Source organism: Procambarus clarkii, chromosome 79 (genome assembly GCF_040958095.1).
Source record: "Procambarus clarkii isolate CNS0578487 chromosome 79, FALCON_Pclarkii_2.0, whole genome shotgun sequence".
NCBI classification, from domain to species: Eukaryota; Metazoa; Arthropoda; class Malacostraca; order Decapoda; family Cambaridae; genus Procambarus; species Procambarus clarkii.
In genome coordinates, this window is record NC_091228.1 from 20,760,689 (window position 1) to 20,768,521 (window position 7,833).

At 37.0% G+C, this 7,833-nt stretch overlaps 1 long non-coding RNA gene across 1 annotated transcript; it reads right to left on the reverse strand.

Annotated features, from left to right (window-relative positions):
- Nucleotides 1-2,551: 2,551 nt before the first annotated feature.
- Nucleotides 2,552-7,406, reverse strand: LOC138357601 (uncharacterized). Its single transcript, XR_011225091.1, has 3 exons — nt 7,237-7,406; nt 5,805-6,010; nt 2,552-4,435 (listed from the first exon to the last, which is right to left on the reverse strand). It is a non-coding gene; the product is annotated as an uncharacterized lncRNA (long non-coding RNA).
- Nucleotides 7,407-7,833: the final 427 nt, after the last annotated feature.

Genomic DNA, 7,833 nt, shown 5'->3' on the forward strand with positions numbered 1-7,833 from the left:
GGACAGAGAGGGGGACAGAGAGGGGGAAAGGGATCTGGGACAGAGGACAGAAAATGTGGGCAAGGGGACAAAGTGAGGGACAGGAGACAAAGATGGACAGGGGGACAAAGATGGACAAGGGGGACAGGAGGAAAGGGGGGAGATGTATGAGGGGAAATGTTTGCGGAAGATGGAGAAGGGGTATTTAGAACGGTAAGTTAGAGAGGGGGCAACTAAGGCCCATCATTGAAAAACAAATGAGCATCATTGCAATAGCAGGAGCCACGCACATCTTTAGCCTGCGTTGTTGAGACATTGTCAATTAAGCGGTGTCCAATAGCAGTATCTTCGGTATTTAAGCGTTACCTTAAAAAATACTGGAAATATTGAAAGCTATTAATCCAGATATTAATCCCCTTGTGCAACGCACACAAGAGGCAACAGCTTCTAGCTCTACAAGCCGCAATATAAAATAGAGAATAGGCGATTGTTTTCACTCACAGTGTAATAAACCCACGGACCCACCCAGAAACAAGATATACTAGGTGAATACACACATACAAGGTATACTAGGTGAGTACTAGTTGAGTACTTACACACAAGATATTCTAGGTGAGACTAGGTGAGTATACACACACACGCAACATATACTAAGTTAGTTCACCCAGAAACAAGATATACTAGGTGAATACACACATACAAGGTATACTAGGTGAGTACTAGTTGAGTACTTACACACAAGATATTCTAGGTGAGACTAGGTGAGTATACACACACACACGCAACATATACTAGGTTAGTACACCCAGAAACAAGATATACTAGGTGAATACCCCAACACCAACCTCCTACAGTACACCTCCCACAGTAACCCCAACACCAACCTCCCACAGGTAACCCCAACACCAACCTCCCACAGTACACCTCCCACAGGTAACCCCAGCACCAACCTCCCACAGTACACCTCCCACAGGTAACCCCAGCACCAACCTCCCACAGTAACCCCAACACCAACCTCCCACAGTACACAACACCAACCTCCCACAGTACACATCCCACAGGTAACCCCAGCACCAACCTCCCACAGTACACAACACCAACCTCCCACAGTACACCTCCCACAGTAACCCCAACACCAACCTCCCACAGTACACAACACCAACCTCCCACAGTACACCTCCCACAGTACACCTCCCACAGGTAACCCCAGCACCAACCTCCCACAGTACACCTCCTACAGGTAACCCCAACACCAACCTCACACAGTACACCTCCCACAGTAACCCCAGCACCAACCTCCCACAGGTACAAAATGAAGCCATGAGAATTATCTTAGGATGCCCAAGAAATGCTATGATTGAGAAAATCAGGATGGAGTTGAATCTGCAGAGTATTGGGGATAGAATTGCAGAGATAAATGTAGCTTCTGCCATTAGATTAATGAGAGGTGGGGGAGCTAATGAATTGGTCCTCTCAGTTCAAAAGGTGGGAAGTACTGAACAATGTATGATGAAGAAAAGAGCATATATGAATACCTTATGTTCTAATGTTATTAAGTATGATGTTATTTCAGAGTGTATTGCTGTGCCCAAGAGAAAATTTACACCACCATGGGAGGATTGTAATGTAGATGTAGTAATTACTCCCTTGCAAAAGAAAAAAAGTATGTATGAAATAGGAGAGCTGAGGGCAACATATGATTGTATAATTAGAAAATTGCCTACAGAAAACACTCTACTACATGTATATTGTGATGGGTCAGTAGCTAGGGATGGGAAGGCAGGATGTATATTGTGATGGGTCAGTAGCTAGGGATGGGAAGGCAGGATGTATATGTTCTTAACATTCTGAAACCTATATTGTTTGCTGATGATACTACACTCATCTACTCCAACCCCAACCCACATACACTAAATACTGTAATGTTGTTAATAATGAACTAAAAAAAGTCCACTTATGGATGTCAACCAACAAACTAACACTTAACATAGAAAAGACCTACTACATCTTATTTGGAAGCAAATCTACAAATGCAATTCAGCTTCAGATGACAATGTAAACATTAGCAATAACAATGATGGAAAGTTTCTTGGTCTATTCTTAGACAAGAGACTCAACTTCAGTACCCACATACAACACATAACTAAGAAAGTCTCTAAAACAGTTGGTATACTCTCCAAAATCAGATATTATGTACCTAACCCTGCTCTCATCTCTCTATATTATACACTAATCTATCCCTATCTCAACTATGGTATCTGTGCATGGGGTTCAACCACTGCAAACCACCTCAAGTCCATCATCACCCAGCAAAAATCTGCTATCAGAATAATATCAAATTCTGCTTTCAGACAACACTCAGCCCCCTTGTTTAACTCCCTAAACATGCTAAACATAATCTCACTCCATAAATTCTCTTGTGTCAACTACATTTACAAAACTCTGTTCTTAAATGCAAATCCTGCTCTGAAACTCTTCCTGGACAGATGTAATAGGACCCATTATCACCACACCAGAAATAAATATCTCTTTCATATCCCCAGAGTTAAACTTGTATAAATAAATAAATAAATAAATAAATATGTTTATTCAGGTAAGGTACATACATACAAGTAATGTTACATTAATGGATCGATATATAGAGCTAGTACATACAATGCCTAAAGCCACTATTACGCAACGCGTTTCGGGCAGGAAAAACATTAATATCTAGAACTTAATACTAATTGAGCATAAAGAATAAAATGTGTTGAGAACAAATACAAATAAAGATAAAAAAAAGAGGGAACATGACTGAAAAAGCAGCACAAATACAATAGGTTGACAAACAGTGTTGATTAAAAAAAAAAAAAAAAATAACAGACATGGGTTGACAATAGAGGGGTAAGGTAGGTTAGTGAATTTATTAGGTAGTGTTTAATTTTTATCTTAAACTGGTTGAGAGAGGTACAGTCTTTAACATGGTTGGGAAGATCATTCCACATTCTGGGTCCCTTGATTTGTAGAGCATTTCTAGTTTGATTAAGTCGTACTCTTGGAATATCAAAACTGTATTTATTTCTGGTGTGGTGCTCATGGGTTCTGTTACAACCTTCAATGAAGCTTTTGAGCTTATATGTATGTATTTGTAATGTATGTATGTAAACAATGTATTTATTATCATTTATCAATTCTGATAGAAATTACCTACTTAAAATTATCTGTTAGATTAAGGACCTGCCTGAAACGCTGCGCATACTAGTGGCTTTACAAGATTGTAAATACTGTACTATTCAATGTATTCTCACAACCCCAATGTACCTACTTGTATATATATAAATAAAATAAAATAAAATATTGTGATGGGTCAGTAGCTAGGGATGGGAAGGCAGGATGCAGTATGCCAAACTGAATTCGTGCGCCCCTTGAGGGACTTGAAGTAGAGGGATAGGGATCACAGGATAAGTATGGGTTGCACAAACTACTGGTAACAGGATGAGTATGGGTTGCACAATTAATTACTACAAAGTGGTTGAGTATGGGGTGCACGTAAATGAAGACTCCCAAGAAGCAAATCAGAGATCAGCCTAAGCTTCATCTTGAGGCAAAGCTCAATGCCTTAAGCCATATTGATGCTCTGTCCACAGAGCATTCTCTCTCTCAAATCATAATAGTACACTAATGGTTCCCTACACCACCCCTCAGGTGCAGCTGCAGCAGGCTTGGGTGACATGATGACTATGGGGTGCACAATAAACTAACACTCACAGAATGAGTATGGGCTGCACTATAAGCTACCTCTCACAAGATTAGTAATAAAGAAACATTAATTTTTTGGGTAGGGTGACTGAAACTCATCCTGGGGTAAAAATGTTTATTTAAATTTATTATAGTTAAATGAATTTAGTAAATTATTCCATATATTGTATTATAAGTGAATTGACACTAAACTATAAATGATACTAATAAGGTTTTAAAAATGAAAAACAGTAAAAATCCTTCATGTAAGATATGGAAGTTGAAAAGTAAATTAACTGTAAACTAAATTATAAACTGTAGACATAATATAAAGTATTATAAGTAAAATACCTATAAACTACCAAATAATAAGGTGTAAGGAACCATTTCTATTGTTTGTCCTTTTTTACCTGTTTCCTCAGGTATTTTAAAATTCCCATTCCGTTGTTACTACACTGTTTTCCTGGTGTAGTTCCCTGTGGTTCAAATTTTACTACTTGTACTTCTTGCTGTTTCTGAATGATTGCTAATGGTAGCCCTTGTTGCACCTGCGGAACTTTTTGTAAATGTTCCACCTGCGGAACTTTTTGTACTTGTTGAATTTCTTGCACCTGCGGTACTTTTTGGACTTTATGCACCTGCTGCACTTGTAGCTCGTCAGGATTTTTTTCCAAGGCATTATCGCTATCACCTTCTGATCCTAATGTAAGTTTATCTGCATCAAGCTTCCTTGTGCGTGCTGGAAAAAAAATAAAAATAAAAAATAAAAAATTTTGAAATGGAAGATCCTGTGTAACAAATTTAATCAGTTACTATGATCGAGCCGCAGAAATTTTACAGGAAAGATATGGTTGGGTTGACTGCATCTATCTGGACCTAAAAGAGGCATTCAACAGAATTCCACATAAGAGTTTGTTCTGGAAACTGGAACATATTGGAGGGGTGACAGGTAAGCTTCTAACATGGATTAAAAAATTTCAAACTGATAGAAAAATGAGGGCAGTAATCAGAGGCAATGTATTGGACTGGAGAAATGTCACGAGTGGAGTACCACAGGGTTTAGTTCTGGCATTCATGGATAAATAATAAATAAATTGTTCATGATTTTTTTAGACAAAAGCTAGAATATGCAGCAGTTGTATGGTGCCCATATCTTAAGAAGTACATGTACAAACTTGAAATGATACAAAGACGTCATGGGTGTCATAGGGGCCCCAGCACACTGGTTTGCTAAAGGGCCCTTAATGCTGTCGAGACCTTATGGGCCCTTGGACCCATTACGTTAAGACATAGTGCTGTATTGGGCCACACACTTTTTGCCATATACATCAATGACAGAGATGATTGAATTGAAATTATATATATATATATATATATATATATATATATATATATATATATATATATATAAATATCTTTGATATCCCCAGAGTCAAAGTTATTCTGTGTAAATACACTATGCAAATAAAGGGACCTTGTCTATGGAACTCACTCGCTAACAAATTTAAAAACTGTCCAACTTCTGCCATTTTAAAAAATAAAACCAAAAAGTACCTAAATTTTTTCTTGATAGTTTCCTAACTAGTGTATTAAACTCGCACTGTATCTTATGAAATCCAATGCCAGAATATATGTGCCTAAACCATACAACTTTTCCATTGTAATCATTGCTATCACCTTATATCATGATTGTTATATTGAATGCATATCTTACTATATTATACCTTGAAATATTCCTCAAATTATGCTACAATTTATATGTTGATAACCCTCAAATTTTACTTTAATGTACATAGTAATCTTTGTGATACTTTCTTACAATGTACCAGCCAATTTTTTTCCATTTAAGCTTTAAATTGCCTATTTAAAATTATCTGTTAGATTAAGGACCTGCCCAAAACACTGTGTGCTAGTGGCTTTACAAGAATGTAAAAACATCAATGCTATGTACTCTCATAATCCCAGTGTGCTAACTTGTATATAAATAAATAAACAAATAGTATGTAAGTACTGTACAGCATTATTCATGTTGATTCTATACCTTATCAAGCAAGTTCAGCATAAGAAGAATACAAATGAATACAACAGATGTAGACAAACTTCAATACCTGATTTTCAATCCTTCGTAGAACCCGGCTTGCTGTATTTCGTTCTAAAGCCTTCTTGCCTTTAAGTAGAAAACGGGCTTCCTCTTCTTTCTTCATTAATTCTCTACTGTTTCGGAAGTCACACTGGCAGAACTTGCAAACATTGCTTCGGACATGCACACATTGTTTGCAGTTTGTGCATCTCCTCAAGAATTTTCCCTGAAGACCTGAAGGAAATAGTTTCTAATAAAATACTTATATTCAAATGACCTATGCTGCAAAAATTATAAGTTAAATTGTTGTTAAAATGTACTACAGTAATTAAATATATTATTTAAATTATGAAATAATCTACATTAACACTAGTGAGAGCAATGTTAAAAATTTTAGGACTGCATCTGGAAATAACTTTAATTTTGGATGTGATTAACCATGCTGTAACTCGTATAACAAAACTGAGAGGAGTTGAATCCAACAGCCTGATTGACCAGGCTGTTAATTTCAAGCGAATACTATATTATTGGAAGAAAAAAAAATTATATATATATATATATTAATCAATATTGTAACTTTTTTTGTGTAATGACGTTTTCAAATAAAGTTAGATAAATATACACACATACCAAAAGAATAAGGGTGGTAGGAGAAGAAAATATGAAAGTGTTCAGTGAGGATCCACAAGGTCTTCTCTGAGTACTCTTTATTTTCTTCTCCGAGGCTATGGGTCCCTACACTTGCACCAGAGGTGGTACCCCTCATATATATATATATATATATATATATATATATATATATATATATATATATATATATATATATGACAGTGTCAGATTCACCACCACCATCAAACACCACCAGCACCATACACCACCAGCATCATACACCAACAGCACCATACACCACCAGCATCATACACCACCAGCATCATACACCACCAGCATCATACACCATCAGCATCATACATCACCAGCATCATACACCATCAGCATAATACACCACCAGCATCATACACCATACACCACCAGCACCATACACCACCAGCACCATACACCACCAGCACCATACACCACCAGCATCATACACCACCAGCACCATACACCACCAGCACCATACACCACCAGCATCATACACCATCAGCATCATACACCATCAGCATCATACACCATCATACTCCACCAGAATCATACACCACCAGCATCATACACCACCAGCATCATACACCATCAGCATCATACACCATCAGCATCATACACCATCAGCATCATACACCATCAGCATCATACTCCACCAGCACCATACACCACCAGCACCATACACCACCACCATGTCAAATGGACAGTGTTAACAAAATTATTCCCACATACTCCGTCACTATGTGATGGAGTACACATAGAACAGGGGACTGTAACAAATGTTCTAGCATAAAACTTTGTACAGTTTAGTAATTCCTTACCATTTGATGTACTAGGTAGATCCATGTTTGGTGAAGTTTTATAGCTGGAGCTGGAAGATCCTGTCGAGATGACTTCTTCAAAGAGAATAGCTTCAACACATTGTGTCTTGAGTCTTCCAGTACTTGGCCTACAGTTACCAGATCTGATTTACAGAAACTAGTGAACTATGGAGATAAGATTGTTAATAATATACTTTTTTTGAGATTCATATGACTTGCAGCTTAAAAACCAACCTTATTTTAAAATAGTACACTAAAGTACATAGCAAATTGCGAAATTCGTAGTTTTTTAACTACTTTAAAGCTAAATTCTCAAGCTTTGAAAATAAGCACAATTTGCTATTTTAAGCGGAATCTGGCAACTCTGATTTAGCATGTAAACATTGACTTGCATTCACAATGTAGTTATTTATTTTTCAACAATTTAAAACGAGTTATGAAAATACACACATTGGTACATTATTGCAAAGGCACTATACTATATATATATATATATATATATATAAATTGTTGCAAGTCGAGCAACAAATATTTTACATTGAACAACAAATGAGATTGGAAAAGCAGTATTGCCAAAATAGACCCCAGACACACCCT